Genomic DNA, 7,483 nt, shown 5'->3' on the forward strand with positions numbered 1-7,483 from the left:
ACCATTCCATACAGAGGCCAATGGCGACAGGGCCGCGTGGAGCTGAGTGTTCCATGTCTGAAGGAAATTCCCACCACGATGGGAGTGCCAGGAGAACATGCATCCTTCAAACCCTGAGCCCCACCCTCCCCCTAGTAAACTGAGCATCTTTAAATGGGGGGACATATCTTTGCAAAATTGCACACCTTTGCTCTGAACAAAGTAAGGAAATCCCGGACTAGACACCATTCTAAAAAACAGAACTTGAAACGCATTTGCTAAAATCTTTAACAACTAAAATGTCCATGTGATGAGATCCCATGTGTCCTCTTCTAACGTTCTCTAGATGATTCATTATGGAGCACATTTTTGAAATATATGAATAAAGATGAACTTTACTTGGAATGAGGTCAGGATGCATGCTGTGAATATCTGCTCTCCACAGAGAAAAACGTTCGCTTTGGGTGTGGGGACAGAGGGGGCCGGCTGTGAAATTCCAGCAAAGGGGTGTGGACGCCCAGAGCAGGCGGGGCTGCTGTGCCGCCCCTGAGGCCCCGCGAGTGAGTGGCCTCAGTGTGTGTTACGTCCAGGCCCCTGCTCCTGCCTGCCCCTGGGCGTTCTCTGAGAGAACCAATATCCCAGAGAGACTGAGACGTTCTCAGAGCCAGCCAGTCTGCCCTGCGGGACGACACCATTTTCCAGGCGCTGGTGCAAGTGTCTCCGTCCCGGGAAATGCACAGGGCTCTCTCTGAGGAGCTTTCTGATCACAACACGGCAAGCACCAGAGAATTCAGTCTCCCCGGCGCTCCTGCGGGCCTTCTAGGACACCACAATTACACACAACAAACAGAAACCCCTCACTTCTCAAGTACGTTCTGTTTCATCTTTTAAAGCAGTTTTACCCGCATTGAATAAAATATCTCAGTTGCCAATTCCGTGTTATAACACCCACCGTTGTCAGCTGGATGATGAAGGCTCTAACCACCTTCCCACGGTCTTGGGAAAGTGCAGAGTCATCTCCAGGCTCCGATGAGTCGCCGGAATCTGCAGTCCCAGTGCAGTTCTTTGTCCCGGCTCTGAAGTCGGGATTCTGCTGATTCCTCTTCTCAAATCACAGCCTAGTGCATCTTGTCACTTCCGTGGCATAAATCTCAGGTAGCCCGACCCCGTGCTTCTAACACCACATTTTCACCTAGAAGGGAAAGGGGTGACTCTCAGAAGCCACCTCTTCCCGGAACCTGGGGACAGGGTCCGGTGACTGACAGCTAAGGCCCCGCCCTGCAGAAACACCTCCCCGGCTTCCTCTTCCAGCACAGGCCGTCCTGGGCCAGGGCCGAGGGGGCCCAGGTGGTGCCAGGCACATGTGGGCTTCTGGAAACACAGGAGGCCAGCACCCATAGAGACATGCCGAGGATAATGGGCCGGCTTCTCGGATTGGAAGTGGGGTTCACACACAGGGAATGGGGGAAGGCCAGAAGGAAGGCTTGGGATTGAAACTGGAGTTAGAATGAACTCCTGTTTATATAAATAACATAGGTGGTATATAAAATGCATGTTTCTCTGTGTGTGTCTGTGTATGTGCAGGTGTTCATAGACACTCTCTCCTTGATTCTCTCCTCCTCCTCCTCCTCGTCCTTCCTCCTCCTCGTCCTTCCTCCTCCTCCTCCTCCTCTTCCTCGTCCTTCCTCCTCCTCCTCCTTCCTCCTCCTCCTCCTCTTCTTCTTCCTCTTCTTCTTCCTCTTCCCCTTCTTCCTTCTTCCTTCTTCCTTCTTCCTTCTCCTTCTTCTTCTTCTTCTTCTTCTTCCATAAGCCCTGGGCTTATGGCTGCATCGCTCCCTCCTCTGCCTCTGTCTCCGTGTGGACTTCTCCTCTCTGTGTGTCTCGGAGTCAGACCACCCTGATGTTGTGATGCCTGTCATTGGATTTAGGGCACACTCGGATAATCCAGGACACAGTCATCTCAAAATCCTCCACTGAATTCTACCTGCAAAGGGCCTTTTTCTAGAGAAGTTCATGCTCCCAGCTTCTGGAGGCTGCACAGAACAACGGGACCGAGGCTGAGATGTCTTCAGTGTGTCTGGGCTGGAGGTGGAGGTCAGATGAGAAACTGGGTATTGGCAGAGTCCTGGGGAAGAGTCCTCCCACAAATGCCATCAGGTTCAGAGGAGAAACAGTGACTTCAAGTGGGGGCCCCTGGCAGGCCCCAATCCAGACTGGGTTTACCAGCTTCCCCGTGGCCTGGGCATCCTACGGATGCACGCAGAGGGCACCACACACTCCTGCCATGGCCTCCCCAACTGCAGGTGCTCCTGGCTCTGGCTCTGAGGAGACCTGCATAAGAAAGGCCAGTTCTGTCTGACACTCTTGAGGGCAGGAAAAACAAGGTGAGGCAGAGAGGACCCAGAGTCACGGAGACAGAAGAGACAGGTCAGCTACGTGCCGTGTGTGAGGCTAGGATGGATCCTGGAGTATCACAGAGAAAGTTCCACTGCTGGGACAGTTGGGGGAACGTGCCTAGGTCTGTGGCTTTGGCTCAGAAACAAAACCTGCCGAGGTCAGACAACCAGGGACTTGTGTGGTCATAATCTGAACACAATTGTCGCGGACCTAGAGTTTGTATTTATTCTTCTTCAACCTTAAATATCGAGAAGAGAACCTTAGAAATAGAAACATATAAATTTACCCAGTTCGCCGTCTCCTCGTGCTGTTTCCTAACATTCCGAAAGTCTCAGTCGATCACCTGAAATTCTATCCATCTGCAAAGGTCCGTTGCAAATAACATTTTTCATGGGAAGAGTTGCTATTTATGTGGGGATTCTTAATTTAAACTCGATTCACATTTCTGCCTTTGAACTGGCGTCCGAGTCCATGGCTGCCTTGTTATCACATCATGCTCTTGTGCCTCATGTCCCGTTGATCCGAGAAGACACCCTGTCTTCTTCCCACTCCTGGCCATGCTGCTGCCCTGGCTATTCCTAACTCTGGCTGGATTCCTAAGGCATTGTCTGCGGGCTTCACACAAGCTGCTCGCTCTCTCTGGCATACCCTTCTCCCAGGCGTCTCCATGGCAGAATGTGCCACCACTTCCAAAACCACTCAAACACCACCTTCCCATGAGTCCTGCTAGGACAGACCTGTTTGAAATAGCAACTGACCGTCCACGGATGCTCCCTGGCTCCCTTGCCCCACCCTGTCTTTTCCGTGGGATTCACGGTCTTCTCGCTTTGCCATGTTTCCTAAGCCACTGTTTATGGTCTGCTTTGCTCACTGTCCAGTCCCGGCACAAACAGCAGAGTGCGGCATGTAGAAGTCAGACAGGGTCAGCTCAGGGCTGAACTCGCTAAAAGAACAAACTTGTCTTCATCACCTGCGTTTTCCGTTGGAGAGTCTCCATCCTGACCGGTGTTACATAAGCAGGTGGTATTGAAACTAGACCCTCCAGAGTGACGGCCAGTGCCCATATGCAACACACGTGCACACACACTCACTAATGCACAGGCACATCCACAGAAACTCATGCACACTCACACTCGTGCACATGTACACTTGTGCATATATACACCTGCACACACACAAAGACATATGCATGCACACTCATACAAATACACACACACAATGCATTCTCATACAAAAATGCACACAATACACTCATACAAATACATACATGCACAATGCACACTCATACAAATACATGCACACGCAATGCACACTCCTCCAAATACATACACACAATGCACACTCATACAAAAAACACACAATGCACATTCATACAAATGCATGCACACACAGAATAAAAACTCACATACACAAAATGCACACTCATAAAAATACATACACACAATGTACACTCATGCAAATACGAAAACACAATGCACACTCATACAAATACATGCACACACACAATGCACACTCATAGAAATACATACACACAGAATGCACATCATACAAATACATGCATGAACACAAACAAGGCACACTCATACAAATACATACACACAATGCACACTCATACAAATACACACAATGCACACTCATACAAATACATACACACAATGCACACTTATACAAATACATACACACACAGTGCACACTGACAATACATACATGCACGCACAATGCACACTGATACAAATACAAACATGCACATACACTATGCACACTTATACAAATACATACACACAGAATGCACAAATACATGCACACACTATGCAAACTCATACAAATACATACATTCACACACAATACACACTCATACAAATACATACGCAATACACTGTTATATAAATACATACATGCACACACACAATGCACACTCAAATACACACACAATGCATATGTATACAAATATATACATGCACACACAATGCACACTCATAAAAACACATTCACAATGCACACTCACACAAATACATATATGCACACGCAATGCACACTCACACAAATACAACATGCACACACAAATGCACACTCTTAAAATATACACACAATACACACATATATACATGCACACACAATGCTCACTCATACAAATACATACATACACAATGCACACACATACAAATACACACAATTCACACTCATACAAATACATATACACAATGCACACTCAAACACATACACAATGAAATAAACCGTGAGATGGGAGACGTCACCACAGGCTGCATGTGGATGAAAAGGTAACAAGAGGATACTGGGGATACTCTACGACAGTGAACGTGGAAGGTTAGATGAAATGGGTAAACTCACTGAAAACACAACTGATAGAAAGTGTAACAATAAGAAATCAAAAATCGTAGAGTACAATATCTACCAAATAATGTAGGGTCACACACACACACACACACACAAAGTTTCCTAGACCAAATCATGTAGGGGTAAATAATTCGAAATTTAAAGGAGAAATGATGCTAATCCCATACAAACTCCTCTAGGGGATGAGAGTTAGCCTGTGAATACAGCATTGCTGCTAGAGTCTTGACCACTGTATTTTCACACAGCAACAAACAACAGAAACAGATTAGATGTGATTTGCCTCAGGTGACTAAGAACAAATCCAGATGAAAACGATGGCAGCCTTCTTCCCTGAAGACTTGAGAGCATGCTGACCGTGCACAGGGATGTGTCTTGTTTACGAATGGATGGACGGTGCCACATTGCCAGGGCACGTGTCTCCTACAATGATTTGTGGATTCACTGCCGTTCCCTTAGAGACTGTGCCTTTTCCTCGGGGGCCTGCGTGGGGCAGAACTTCCTGAACTCAGGCCGACTCCTTCAGTGATCGGAAGACCGCAGTGCCCGCACCCTAAGTGGATGTTGTGTTTCGTTCTCTATCTCTGTAGCATAGTACTCTAGCTTTGGTATTAGGCAGTTCTTATTTCTGTATTTTCAGATCATTTTGTTCATTTTGGTAATTTAAATAATCTTTAGTTAAGTAAAAATGTATTTTACAATTTTAAAAGTCCGATATTAATTTAAAATATATTTTAAAAATCATTTCAATCAGTTAAGCAATGTTGACTTATCGAATAATGCAACTGAAATAATTGCATGCCAATCTGTATGTCAGGGTCCCCAGGACAACCCCAGGATGATGCCCTGGAGAAGCCATGTTTATTATGAAATGCATTCTCGTTTCAAGGACGTGAAGAGAGTGAGGGTCCCCACCCCAGGACTCAGCAGCTGTCACAGTCAGGGCTGTGGTTATCGCAGTGAAAAGCTACAGATTAAGATCAGCACAGGGGAAGGTGCAGGGCACAAAGTTCAGGAGAGGCCAGGCACAGGCTTCCTGCGTCCTCTCCAGTGGGCCGGCAGGACTGCGCCTGATCCTGCCAGCAGCCCTGGGACCACGTGCCTGCCGCTCACTCAACAGGGAGGCCACACAGGCCCCAGTGCCCAAGGATTCGGCCGGAATTTTGCTGGGGTGGGTCCTAGGTGTGTAGAGCTCACACATCACTGACCTGAGACTCCGCCCTCGGTCCCCAGATTTCCCCAGTTCTCCATCTGGATTGATCCATCTAGCCCCACTTACCCTGCATATTTCCAGTGTTATATTTTCCCTGCTGGGAGCCTCTGTCCCTTTTCTGTTCTCTCCAGACATCCATGAATAATTAGTATTTTCTGCTGCACAATGAGATGGGGCAAGAGATCAAACACATACCCTTCTTGTAAGTATAGAACCACCAGACAGAAAAAGAAAGAAAGAAAGAATTTCAATATTGGATATCAGGAAGTGAAGAAGAGCGGTGCCTGAGGGAAGTGAAGATACAAGTGAATAACAAATTTCCCAGGTTTGTACCATGGGGGTCGGGGGCTGGGTGAGATTCTAGGTCAGGGACAGGAAGGGAGCTGGTGCTGCAGAGACCAGATGCCCAGAGTGACAGGACCTGGAGCCCAGGCAGGAGGTCTGCACAGGACACAGCCTAGGGGCTGCTGCGGGTCCCAGAGAAGGCCGCACAGAGGAGAGAGTGGGGTCTCCTGGGGGTCCCAGAGAGGGAACTGCACGGAGGAGAGAGTGGGGGCTGCTGAGGGCCTCCTGAGGCTAAATGTGGGGTTTAACCATCATGTATGTGCCTGGTTTGGGAACGTGTCCTCCAGGTCACGTATGAAAACAGTCTCTAATGTCACCACCCGGCGGGGGAGAAAGCCTTTGTGATTCACAGGAACTTTACTCAAGTCAGGAAAGCAGCATTGCTTCAAAACGGGGGCAGAAGAAGTTACTCCGCTCCCTCTTTATAGAACATGTAATTCAGCATCAGGAACACAAAGTGTGTCCAAGTATCTGTGTCTCAGTGAAAAGCTGAAATAATAGGAATTAAAACATAATTCAAGACACAACCAAAGTGAAATTTACAATTTGGCATCTAATAAAAAGTTCTCAGCAATGCTTCAAAGAAACAGAAAAACAACGTAAAATGACAGTGACATCAGTGAATAGCAACAGGTGCAGAAACGCCACATGCGGCAGAAGGACAAGATCAGGACAATAAAAGCAGCTGTGAAAACTGTAATGTTTGTTCAGGAAGTTGGGAAAAGCATGGATGTATTAGGAAGGGGCATAGACTATATTTTTCGAAACCCAAATCAAACTTGTAGACATGAAAACTGAAATGTCTGAGGTTAAAAATCTCCTGTATGTGATGAATACAAGATTAGATACTGCAGAAGAAAAGCTTAGTAAATTTAAAGACGTGGCAAACTAAACCAGTCCAAAGAAAACACAGAGAGAAAAATACTGAAAAAAAACGAAAAATGAAAGACAGAGAACAGGGCTCTGGTGAGCTCTGAGAGAAGCACAGGCTCCTGCTAGGTCTGAGATGAGTCCCCCAGGGAGGAAGTGGAGGGGCAGGGATGAAAACATGCAAAAATTAAGCAGCAAAGATTTCCAAATAGGATTAAAAAGAAAACCCACAAATGCATATGGGTTAATTAAACCCAAGCTCAAGGAAAAAACGGTATACACAGTTAGATCATAATAAATAAAATTGCCTGAGTCCAGTTATAAAGA

The sequence above is a fragment of the Macaca nemestrina genome, chromosome 13, assembly GCF_043159975.1.
Source record: "Macaca nemestrina isolate mMacNem1 chromosome 13, mMacNem.hap1, whole genome shotgun sequence".
NCBI lineage: Eukaryota > Metazoa > Chordata > Mammalia > Primates > Cercopithecidae > Macaca > Macaca nemestrina.